This window comes from Diceros bicornis, chromosome 6, assembly GCF_020826845.1.
Source record: "Diceros bicornis minor isolate mBicDic1 chromosome 6, mDicBic1.mat.cur, whole genome shotgun sequence".
NCBI classification, from domain to species: domain Eukaryota; kingdom Metazoa; phylum Chordata; class Mammalia; order Perissodactyla; family Rhinocerotidae; genus Diceros; species Diceros bicornis.
Genome location: NC_080745.1, coordinates 14452190 through 14465706, shown reverse-complemented (window position 1 = coordinate 14465706; position 13517 = coordinate 14452190). Strand labels below are relative to the sequence as shown.

Sequence of the window (13517 nt, the reverse complement as noted above, 5' to 3'; positions counted from 1 at the left end):
GTTTTTCTGTATTTTAAAATTTGGGGCACTTACTAGATCAGGTTCACCAGGCTTTTCTTTGACATTAATTACATTCAGCGATTCTGTTGAATCTCCAGAAGTTCCATTTGGTTCCCTTATTGTATATTTATATCTTATCTGTCATTTTTTTCCCTTTAGTCCTTGAATATATATAGCATATTTATAATGGTAATTTAAGTATTTTTTGACCCCATCATTTGTCATTTTTTGTAATGTTTCTTTTCACTGAATTTTGTACTAGTTACGAGTCAATCACATTTTTATACTTCATACCATCTGTTTATTATTTTAAATTTTTAAAAATTTTCTTTAACTTTTTATTTTAGATTTACAAAAAATTGTGAAGATAATACAGAGAGTTCCCATATATCACATACCCACTTCCCATATTATTAATATCGTATATTAATACAGTACATTTGTTACAATTAGTGAGCCAATATTGACACATTACTGTTAACTGAAAGTCCATACTTTTATATTTAGATTTCCTTAAGTTTTTCCCTAATGTCCTTTTTCTGTTCCCGGATCTCATACCCATTTAGCAGTTAGTCCCAATTATCCCTTCACTCTCATCCCTGACAACCGCTAAATCTACTTTCTAGCTCTATGGAGTTACCTATTCTGGACTTTTTTTGTGTGTTTAAGGAAGATCAGCCCTGAGCTAACATCTGATGCCAATCCTACTCTTTTTTGCTGAGGAAGATTGGCCCTGGACTAACATCTGTGTCCATTTTCCTTTACTTTATATGGGTTGCCACCACAGCATGTCTTGACAAGCGGTGCATTGGTGTGCACCTGGGATCTGAACCTGCAAACCCCGGACCGCCGAAGCAGAGCGCGCACACTTAACTACTGCGCCACCGGGCTGGCCCCTGGACTTTTTATATAAATGGTATCATACACTAAGTGGCCTTTTGTGTCCAGTTTCTTTCACTTAGCATGATCTTTTCAGGGATCATCCTTGTTTTAGCATGTAAGAATACTTCATTCTTTTTTATGGCTGAACAATATTCCATTGTATGGTTACCATATTTTGTTTATCTGTTTTTCAGTTCATGGGCATATGGGTTGTTTCTAGTTTCTTACTGTTATGAATAATGCTGCTATGAATATTCATATTAAAAGTTTTGGGGTGAATATTTGTTTGTAAGTAGGAGTTGAATTATTAGGTCATAAGGTAATTTTATGTTTGAAGTTTTTGAGAAACTGCCAAACTCTTTTCCACTGCAGCGGCACCATTGTACATTCCCACCAGCAGTGTGTAAGGGTTCCAATTTCTCCAATACTTGCTAACAGTTGATATTCTGCATTTTGAAAATTTTAGCCATTCTGATGTGTGTGAGTAGTATCTTATTGTGGTTTTGATTTGCATTTCCCAGGGGTTAATGATGTTGAGCATCTTTTCATGAGCTTTTTGGCCACTAGTATACCTTCTTTGGAGAAATGTCTATTCAGATTGTTTTCCTATTTTTTAATTGGGTTTTTTTGTTGTTGTTAAGTTCTAAGAGTTCTGTTTATATTCTAGATTATATACCTTTATCAGATACATGATTTGCAAATATTTTCTCTCATTCTGTGAGTTGTCTTTTTATTCTTGATAATGTTCTTTTATGCACAAATGTTTTTAATTTCAATGAACTTTATCCTTTGATTGTTTGTTTGGTTTCGTATGTAACAAATCATTGCCTAATTGAAGATCATGATTTTCACCTATGTTTCCTCCTACTAGTTTTATATTTTTAGCTCTCACACTTAGGCCTTCATCTATTTTGAGTTAATTTTTATATATAATCAGAGGTAAAGGTCCAACTTCATTCTTTTGCATGTGAATAAGTAGTTGTCCCAGGACCATTTGCTAAAGAAACTATACTTTTCCATTGAATGATTTGGCACCTCTGTTGAAAATTAATTGATCATAGATTTCTGGACTGTTAGTTCTGTTCTCTTGGTCTATATGTCTGTCCTGCTAGTGCCACACCGTTTTGATTACTGTAGCTCTGTAATGAGTTTGGAAATCAGAATGTGTGAATCCTGCAATTTTTCTTCTTTTTCGTCATTGTTTCAGCTGTTCAGGGCCCCTTGCAGTTCTATATGAATTTGAGGATCACCTTTTCTGTTTCTGAAAAAAGATGTTGGGATTTTGATAGAGATTACATTAAATCTGTAGATTGTCTTGGGGAGTATTGTCATCCGAATAGTGCTAAGTCTTCCAATCCAGGAACATGGGATGTCATTTCATTTATTTAGGTCTTTAATCCTTTCTGTAATGTTTTGTAGTTTTCAGTTGTACAAGTCTTGCACTTCCTTGGGTAAATTAGTTCCTAGGTATTTCTTCTTTTTGATTCTATTGTAAATGGGATTGTTTTCTTCATTTCCCTTTTAGATTTTCGTTGCTGGTGTATAGAAACAACTGATTTTTGTGTGTTAATCTTGTATACTGCCACTTGCTGAATTATTTTTTAGATTTAATCATTTTTGTGGATTCTTTGGGATTTTATACATGTAACTCCACCCCAAGTGTCATCCATCACCTTAGGCAGCGTCAGTCTATAAATATTTTTGACAGTTGTTCAGAAGGAAGCAGCTTGGGCACTGGGTGAATTTCAAATTAGCTGTAATATACAGATAAGCCTTTTGAGCTGTGCCATCAGACAAGTCAGACAAATAAATTATAACTCTTTGTGAATGAGATCTGTTGTGATTCTTCTAGTATTGGAAATGTGGGCTATTTGATTTCTTTTATTCCTGAGCTGGAGAGCAGGGACTGTGATGAGGGCAAGTTAAAGATGTTAAAAAGATGCTCAACACGACTCATTATTAGAGAAATGCAAATCAAAACCAAAATCAGGTACCTCTTCACACCCGTTAAAATGGCTATTTTAGATAGGAGCCAGGGCGCCACTAGGTGGGCATGCGTTGGAATTGGAGCCTCTTCCCCAACCTAACTGCAACCAGCATCATGTGGTTACTAACTACTCTTCATTCACCTATTGATGCCTCCCAGAAAAAAATACTGTCAAGGTTCCCAGAAAGCCCAGCTTCTGCTCCACCAACAACCGCTGGAGGGCCACAGGCATTGCTATGGATCGCCACAGCTTCCCTTCACCCACATAGATAGGTGCCCAGCAAGCCCATTGACCACAACACCATCACTTCCTGAGTATTGCCTCAGTTTGATACAGCGGCAGCAGACTCGTTCCCAGCCTACCAGAAACATCATCACCAGTATCAGGCAAGACATTCCAGTTGATAATCTACCACCTCCAAGTTTCTACATTGAGCATTTGAGAGAGTCCATATTCTTCCAGTTCAGCCACACTTGGGATCCGCTTAGTCAGAGAGTGCCCCAATCAATCAGAAAAGGACATTTCCGGAAGGCCCTTAGTTCCAATGCTCAGTTCCCAAAGCTGTGGGGAACTGTCAGCACATTCACTTCAGAGTTACTTTATGTGTTCATTCCACCTGATATCCAGACCCCAGAGTCATCTTCTGTGAAGGAAGAGCCCATTCCCCAAGATCAGAGGGAAATAGCCTTCCAAGCTGCTCCCTTCACACCATACTCCCAAGAGACTAGAGCCTGGGCCTGTTCTGTCTGAGAAGTATGGGATATAAAGGTCATTTGGAAGAGACGACCACACTTTTATACTTACCTCAGAGAAAGAGGGAAGCTAGTTAAAAGCCAGTTCCTGAAAAATTGACTGGATTTCTCAGGCATCAGTAGTCTCAAGAAATTGATTGATGGTTTTCAGAGTTGCTAAAGTCACTTTTCTGGCTCACAAGAGAGTACATCAATAGAATAAAATGGGAATAATACCGGCAACATCAGTAGAAAAAAGACATTTTAGCTAGAGCCTTAAAGTCGTAAGGGAATTCAAGTCTCAGATTTGCTTTTTGTGTGTGTGAGGAAGGGCTGCCTGAGCTAACATCTGATGCAAATCCTCCTCTTTTTTGCTGAGGAAGATTGGCCCTGAGCTAACATCTGTGCCCATCTTCCTCTACTTTACATGGGACACCGCCACAGCGTGGCTTGACAAGCAGTGCCTCGGTGCGTGCCCAGGATCCAAACCTGCAAACCCTGGGCTGCCGAAGCAGAGCACGGGCACTTAACCGCTTGTGCCACCGGGCCGGCCCCTCAAATTTGCTTTTTAAAATATCGTCGTAAACAATTTTTAGTGTCGTAAACAGTTCATTTCATATTTTTCTTGTATTAACTGTTTAAAATTTTTAAATGTCTTTTAGTAACTGCTTAAAATGTACGTAAATAAATGGTTGCAGAAAATTTGGGGGAGAACCCTGCTTTTGACTATAAATAATGCAGCAATACTGCCCCATCCACAAAAGATCTTTCTTAATTGTTTCCTTCAACTACTAATTGACTTTAATCACCTCATTCAAACTAATTCTTTCACATTTTTGAGTACCAGCTCTTTGTCAGGCTCAGTGTCGACCTCCTCTATGACCTGATGGATGGAAAAAATCAAAGCAAACTCTGTGACTTTTACAGTCGAGCTGCTACCTCTGCACTCTTGGCTCATCTGCTGAGAGAGCAAGATGAAGAATGGGCAGCAAGCCTTGTTTTAGTGAATATAATAGGATTGGGGAGATAAAGGGGACTTAGATAAGTTACTTCAGTTTGCTATGTTTTAATTTTTTGTTTCCAATCGAAGAAATCTGTAAATATTAAATAGGTGGGAAAATGATTTCTTGTAGTTACTGTTTAAAATGTATGTAAATAAATGTTGGAAGTTTTCAGAGAAAAAAATAGCTATTTGAAAAAAACCTGAAAATAACAAGTGCTGGGGGCAATATGGAGAAATTGGAATGCAGGTGCATTACTGGTAGGAATAATATGATATTTCCTTAAAAATTTAAATGATTAGTACCATTATCCATCTATTTCACTTCTAGGTACATAGCCAAAAGAATTGAAATCAGGGACTCAGACACTTGCACATCACTGTTCATAGCAGTGTCATTCACAACAGCCAAAAAGTGGATACAACATAAATGTCCATTAACAGATGAACAGATAAACAAAATGGGGTATAGACATTCAATGAAACATTATTCAGACTTAAAAAGGGATGAAATTCTGACGTATACTACAACATGGATAAATCTTGAAAACATTATGCTAAGTGAAATAAGCCATACACAAAAGGACAAATATTGTATGATTCTATTTATAGGAAGTACCTAGTATAGGCAAATTTTTAGAATAAATGTTCCCAGGAGATGGGGGAATTGGGAGTTATTGTTTAATGGGTACAGAGTTTATGTTTGTGATGATGAAAAAGTTCTGGAAATCAATATTTGTGATGGTTACACAACATTGTGATTGTACTTAAAACCACTGAAATGTACAATTAAAAATAGTTAAAATGGTAAATTTTATGTTATGTATATTTTACCACAATGAAAAAAATAAATTGAACTACAGAGAGAAAATAGACTGAATAAAATGATGCAGGAGTCTGTGGGACAAAAACAAATGATCTACCATTTGTATAACTGGAATCCCATATGAACAGGAATATAGATTTGAAAAAATATTTGCAGAAATTATATTTGAAAATTTCTCAAATTTGGCAGAAGACGTAAATCTACATATTCAAAAGGAAAGTAAACCAGAGGAGGATAAATGAATAGAAATCCATGCAAAGACACATCTTAATCTTCTGAAAACTGATAATAAAGAAAAAATTCTTGAAAGAGGTTAGAGAAGAACTGCGTATTATCTATAGGGAACACCAATACAAATGACAAGCGATTTCTCACCTGAAACGTTGGAGGCTAGAAGTATACGGCAGAAAATTGTTCCAGTGATTAAAGTAAATAATTGTCAACTGCAAATTCTTTTACCTATTGAAAATATCCTTTGGGAATGAAGGGTAACTATCTTCTCAGATAAAAGAAAATAGAATTTGTTGCTAGGTGACCTACCTTCAAACAGTGGCTAAAGGAAGTTCTTCAAGGAAATGATAACAGAAGTCGTCTTGAAAATTCAGAAAAGAAAGAAGGGAATGGGTAAAAGTATGAATGTGTATAAAAGACTATTCTCATAAGTTTCTTAAGTTATGTTCCATATTGGAAGCAGAAAATCTACACTATCTGATATGGTGCTCAATATATAGACAAAAAACGCTAAGGACAATTATATTTCAAAAATGGGGCCTGTAAAGAAGTAATATTCTGCACTTCATTTGAAGTGTTAAAACATCACTTCAGTAGACTATGAGCAAACACTAAGAAAATGGTACAAAAAATATACTCAATGTTAATGTTGCCAAGGTCAACCCTCAACTAACAGGGTCTATTCTGAAGTGCATCCTTTAGAGTTATTCAGAGTCCGTAGTGGTATTAGTCGCCGTTGTCCCTAGTGTCACTTTATTAACTTCCCCTCCTTTTCTGTCAAATTCTCTCCATTCCCTCTATTTTCCCAATGATCTCCAAAATAAACTATTTGCACCCCAATTCCTTGTGTCAGCCTCTGCTTTTGTGAGAATCGAAAGTAGTGCTGTTGATGCCAAAAGTGGTCCTAGAAACGAGAACTTCAGTTTTGGAATCTAGAACTAGATCACTTATTAGTCAGATGGCAATGAAGGCCACATTGCTAATGGCAAGTGGTTAGAGGATAATCCTTGTTATGCTGTAATCCTGCATTTAGAACAGTTCTCATGTGTGGTACATGAGGATGAGGAAGGGTAGATTTGTCTTCTGCAATAGATCTAGCACTTGAGCAGGTTGGGGCAATGGTAAGTTTATGAGTTGTGGAGTTTCTTACTCTTCTGCCTTAGAAGCCTTCAAGATAGGTTCAAGTTAGCTGATTATCAACAAAGGGCACACAGTGAAGGATAGCAGACTTCCGTAAAAGCATTCAAAAGATCCTTATCTCCTGAGAGGTGAGACCGTGTCCTGTAAGCCATGTCCAAGGTTTAACTGTGGATAGCAGTATTGCAAAGAAAATTACATGTGCACGATTTACAGATTTCTTGTGCTAAATCAGGACTCTCATAAAGGACTGGAAAATTGAGACCTAGAATGGGAAATTTGCAGCTATGCATCTGAGACTCTTGAACCCAGAGTTTCCCCTAAACTCTTCAGGCTGGCAGAAGAAGCCCAATGTCTTTGATAGAGAGGAATAACCCTACCATTTCCTAGAGACTATGCAAATACCCAACATGAGGCAGACACCTTTCAAGATGACGCTTGGCCTTCTCAATATCTACCCTACTTCTCATTGCCTCCATTAATGTTTAATGTAATTATTGATAGGATGGATTTAGTTCTACTGTTTTATTATTTGTTTCTGTTTGGCCCCTTGTTCTTGCCTTTTTTTCTGTTGCTGAATATTTTTTAGAATTCCACTTTAATTTTTCTGTGGGGTTTAGCTGTATCTCTTTGCATTATATGTATAGTAGTTGCTCTAGCAACTACAATATACATCTTCAACATTTCACCATCTATTTAGAGTTAATAATGTACCAGTTCACATAAAATGTAGAAACTTTGCAACCATAAAGTTCCTGGCACTGTTCTTTTTGCTGTAGTTGTCACATGTACATTATAAACCCAAGACAAGAGGTAACTTTTGGTTTATGGTCGTTATGGACTGAATGTTTGTATCCCCCAAAATCCATTTGTTGAAACCCTACCCTGGCCACGTGATGATATTAGGAGGTGGGGCCCTTGGGAATTAGTTAGGATCAGATGAGGTGGTGAGTGTGGAGCCCCCATAAATGGGATTAATGCTCTTGTAAGAGTCAGCAGAGAGAGAGCTTGCTTCCTCTGCTGTGCTGTGCAAGGAGAAGTCAGCACTTTCAACCCAGAAGAGGGCTCTCACCAGACCTTGACTGTGCTGGCACTCTGGACTCAAACTTCCAGCCTCCAGTTCTCTGAGAAATAAATTTCTGTTGCTTATAAGCTACCCAGTATGTGATATTTTTTTTGTTACCAGCCTGAAATGACTAAGACATTGGTCCAAAATATAAAGAGCTTGGATGATGAACTTGAAGTCTCAGCTTCACAGCAAGAAAAAAGCTGAAAAGCTGAGAAATCAACAGCTCTTCTTAGATCAACCGGAGAATTGAGGTCACAGGACAGAGAGTCAGGAGGAGAAGCCCAGAGCTGGAGCTGGCGCTGATAAGAACACGCCTGTAACTGATGAATTGCTGGAGCTTCGCTGTAGACTAACTTGAGAGTTAAAAATTCCAAGGGGGCCCAACCTTTGACAAGTTTTTCCTCCAGGATCCTGATCAAATTCTCACTGTGAAGACCATAGAAAAATCTTGTGTTTCTGGCAGGGAGAAGGGAAAAGTGATCATTTTGAAGTATGCCCAGAGCTCTCTATTCTCCTTAACAAGGCTTACCGTCAAGGGAAACTGTCTTACCAGGGCCTAACCAACCTGGGAGAAGGGAAATGCTCACCCCAGCACCCTGTAGCCTCCCTGTCTCACCTAAGGGGGAAAAAAGACACAGTTGAGAAACTCTTTCTAAGATGACACCCCAGAGACACAAGCTGACTAAAAGACTAGACCTAATCATAGAACTATAGAAGGCTTCCCCTCCCCTGGTACCTCATCGCAATATCAGTTGCCCTCCTGTATAATGACAGAAAGGTACAGCTAAAAGAACTGTAACCTCGGAACTTGTTTAACAATGAGTCTCTAAGGAAACACAAGAACAACAAGGGAGACAAAAACCAGGACACTGGAGGAAATTTTAGCCTCTGATGCCACAGCTACAGCCAACTCCTAGTCACGTAAAATTAAACCTCACACTAAAGGCTTATATACATCAGTTCCTTTTACCCAATACGTGAGGTATGGCTTTCAACAAAAAAATTACAAAGCATGCTACAAAGACTAGAAAGACAAAGCATACATCAGAACCCAACTCAGATATGGAAGAGAGTTTGGAATTGTCAGACTAGGAACTTAACTGTGATTAATACACTAAGATCTCTGCTGGAAAAAAATGGACAACATGCAGCAATAGATCATTAATGTACGTAGAGGGATGGAAGCTCATAAAGAATAATAAGGAAATGCTAGAAATCAAAGACACTCTAACAGAAATGAAGACAGTAGACTGAACACAGCTGAGGAAACAATCAAGTGAGCTTGAAGATGTCAACAGGAACTGTCCAAACTGAAAATTAGAAAAAAAAGAATGAAGAAAAAGAATAAAATATCCAAGAACTGTGGAACAATTACAAAATGGGTAACATGTTTTTAATGGGAATATTAGAAGGAAAAGAATGATAGAAAGGAGCAGAATAAATATTTAAAGTAATAATGGCTGAGCATTTTCCAAAATTAATGACAAACACAAAACCACAGATTCAGGAATCTCAGGGAACACAAAGCAGGATAACTGCAAAAAAAAAAAAAAAATCTACACATAGGCCTGTCATATTCAAACTACAGAAAATGTTGTAAACTTGAACACTCCTCTATCAGTAAACAACTCCAGCAGACAAAAATCAGTAAGGCTATAGTTGATCTATCTAATTGCTATTTGTAGAATACTTTATCTAACAACAGGAGAATATACATTCTTCTCAAGCTTGTATGGAACATTCATCAAGATAGATCACATCATGGGCCATAAAATATACCTTAACAAACTTAAAAGAATAGATAGATATCAAAGTATGCTCCCAGAACTCAATGGAATTAAACTAGAAATCTAGAACAGAAAAATAGCTAGAAAATTCTAAATATTTGGTGATTAAAACAACATACTTCTAAATAACACAGAGATTAAAGAATAAGTCTCATGAGAAATTTAAAAATATTTTGAACTAAATGAAAATACAACCTATCAAAATCTGTGGGATAACCCCAATACAACATTGTATTTTTTGCTTTAAACGGTTGTGTGTCTTCAAGAACTTAAAAGAAAAAAATAGTCGTTTTGTGTTTATGCAAATATTTACTGTTTCTGATGTTCTTTATTTGTTTTATAAAATCGGAGTTTCTGGTATCATTTTCTTTCATCTATAAGAAGTTCCTATATCATTTTGTGTAGTGTGGGCCTGGTGGATATGAACTCTCTTTCTTTTCCTTTATCTGAAATGTCTGATTTTAGCCTTCATTATTTAAGGATACTTTTGCTGGATATACCATTCTGGATTGCCTTTTTTTTTTTTTTATTTCAACACTTAAAAAGATGTTGCTCCCCTGTCTTCCACCTATGGTTTCTGATGAGAATTCTTTGGTTATTCAAATTATTGTTCCCCTGGGTGTAGAATGTGTCTGGAGATTTTAAATATTTTCTCTTTATTCATGTTTTTTTTTAAGCAGTTTGACTATCATATGTCTAGACTTGGTTTTCTTCATATTTATCTCATATGGAATTAAGTATTGTTTTTGTACAGTTCTCTCTTTCCTCTACTTCTAGGACTTCAATTCCACATATGTTAGACATTTTGATGTAGTCTAATGTTGTGTTAATTTTTTTCAATGTTTCTATCTTTTCTTTAAATATCACATTTTCATTGGTTTTTCTTCAAATTCACTGACTCTCTCCTTTGCCATTTCTTTTCTAAGTCCATCCAGTGAATTTTTAATTTCAGATTTTGTATTTTTCTGTTCTAAAATTTCCAATTGGCACTTTCTCATAATTTCTATTTATATGCTGGGATTTCCTATTTTTTCACTTGTTATGAGTACTTTTCTTTATCTCATTGGATGTAGTTATAATGGATGCTTTAAAGTTTGTATCAGACAATCCCAACACTGAGTATTCTTGGTGTTAGCCTTTGTTGGTCATCTTTTCCCTTGAGAATGAATTACATTTTCTTGGTTTTTCATATGTTGAATAATTTTTACATTGTATCCTGCACATTTAAAATGTTGTTTTGTGGAGACTCTGGATTCTGTTCTATTCCTCTGGATGGTTTTGTTTCAGCAGGCAAATCATTTGGTTAAACTCAAACTGAAAACTTGTCTCATTTGCCATAGGTAGTAGCTCAAATCTAGGTTCAGACTGTTTGTAGTCTGTCTTGTGCACCGGGGTCATTCAGAGTCTTGGGAAGAGTTTATACACAGAATTTGTTGTTCTTTTCTCTAGCTTTCCTGTTCTTAGGATTCTCCTCTCACTCTCCAGCAGTCCTTGTTGCTCTGGGCTCCTTCACCTGGTTCATACAGCCAGAAAGATGGAGAATTTTCTATTGAGATTTTATCTGTCTATGCCATGCTGTGAATGTGTGTGGACCAAGCCACAAAAATGGGAAACTCACCCCATGCTAGTTTTTTTGGAGGGGAGAGGAGGCTTGTTTTATTATTTTTTCCTGAGTTTATAGTTATCTGTGGGAGGGTCAAATTGTTAGAAGCTTACTCCACCAAACAAGAAGCAGACTTCCTCCCATTGCCTTCAGAGCAGTAACTAAGGTTAGTTCTCAGCATAGCCTAACGTGGGGAAGTACAATCTGCTATAAAGGTAACTTACTCACCAGAAGAGATTTTAGATATGGCCAATACGTACTAATTAGCACCAGGAAAATCTGACTAGGAGGTGTTCTTGAGGGTATTGGACAAGACTGTAAGATAAGGGTGTAAGATATAATACTAAATATGAGGGAGTAGATTTAAATGGGCATACTCTCCTTTAACTTAGAACTTATGTGTTTTTTTACTTGGACATCTCAAATTGGTCATTGACACTACTGAGTTGGCTTCTTGAAACTTGGATTTAATAATAGACCACAGTGAGGTAGAAATTGTGGAGCTACCTTACATGAAAAAGCTCACGAGGCTTAAGAATTTGGGCATCGGGGGCTGGCCCGGTGGTGTAGCGGTTAAATGCACGCGCTCCACAGCGGCAGCCCGAGGGTTTACAGGTTCGGATCCCGGGCACGCACCAATGCACCGCTTGTCAAGCCATGCTGTGGTGGCATCCCATATAAAGTAGAGGAAGATGGGCATGGATGTTAGCCCAGGGCCAATCTTCCTCAGCGAAAAAAAAAAAGAAGAAAAGAAAAGAATTTGGGCATGGTGGTAGAATAGATTTATTATGAAAGACTATAGATTTATTATGAAAGACTGGAGAACCAACTGTTTGACCATGTTATCCAGGAGGACTCTATTCATTAAGGCAATAAAGAATATATTAATGATGGGAACACAAGCATTGCTGAAAAACTGAGTGGTGCCTGTTTTCTGTAGTCAGAAGTTAGCAACAGAATATATAGCCAAAGATCTGGCTTCATAGGATCAATGGGAGGATAAAATTCTGGGATATGAGAGGTCAGATTGTATCATCTAGGCAAGACAGATGCGATTACTGTAATGGGCAATAAGGTGGGAGTGATGTCCAGGTGCTTCAACCTTCATGTATGTATAGCAATGGCTAACCGGGTATGGTGTTGGTGTTCCTAGGGGTGAGACAGATTGGCAGCAAACTAGAATATTGCTTGGCTTGTATAATCAGAAAAGAGTCAAGAGCTGAAAAGGCTGCTGTCAGACCGTGATGGAGAATTATCCTCCTCATCCAATTTCTATATATGAGCCAGTTCTCAGTCCCCAATCCCATTGATTGACAGTGTGGCCAGACCCCATTGAGGAAGGACCTTGCAATGGCACCACAAGTATTTTCTATATATAGTCCCCCAATCCTTCCCCAAAAGGATTTAGTTATTTACAAGAGCAAATGAGCACTGGGAAAAGGGCAGTGTCCACACTCAGGGGACCATGGCTTTAGAGTCTTATCTGACACCATCATGACTCCCAATTAGAATGGGGTCTTATGGAGACCAGTTGACACATGGAGTCCTGTCACAGATCATTTTCACAGTTAGTTCAGTGGATTCACAGTTCCACCCTGTAGTCATTTCCCCAGTTCCCATGTGCATACTTGGGGTGGATATAGCTGGAAGAACCCTCATATTGGTAGTCTCTCCTGGGAGTAAGAGTCGTTATGATAAGAAAGGTCAGGAAGCCTCTGGATCTGTTCCCTGGCCAAGATTGGTAGAATTGTTGAAAATGTAAAGGATTCAGGGCTAGTAGTCCACATTATATCCCAATTTGTTTTATCTATTTGACCTTTGCAAAAACCAGATGGATTGTGGCAGATGATAGTGGACTACCATAAACTTAACCAAAATTATCCAAATTTAGAAATTCTGCTGGGTGTCATATCTTTACTAGAATAAACACAGCCTCTAGTTTATAGGTCTGGAAAATGTGTTCTTTTTAAACCCATTAGTGGGCCGGCCCAGGGGCACAAGCAGTTAAGTGCACACGCTCTGCTTCAGCAGCCCGGGGTTCACAGGTTCAGATCCCCGCCGTGGACCGACGTACTGCTTGTCAAGCCATGCTGTGGCAGGCATCCCATGTAAAGTAGAAGAAGATGGGCATGGATGTTAGCCCAGGGTCAATCTTCCTCAGCAAAAAAAAAGAGGAGGATTGGCAACAGATATTAGCTCAGGGCTGATCTTCCTCACAAAAAACAAACAAACAAACAAAACAAACAAATTAAACCCATTAGTA

At 37.8% G+C, this 13517-nt stretch overlaps 1 protein-coding gene and 1 pseudogene across 2 annotated transcripts in view; both read left to right on the top strand.

Moving 5' to 3' along the window:
- Positions 1–13517, top strand: part of LOC131406967 (zinc finger protein 33B-like) — an 84067-nt gene that overhangs the window by 42448 nt on the left and 28102 nt on the right. The gene's annotated exons all lie outside the window — the stretch shown is intronic.
- On the top strand, positions 3018–3758 carry LOC131406974 (RAD9, HUS1, RAD1-interacting nuclear orphan protein 1-like; annotated as a pseudogene).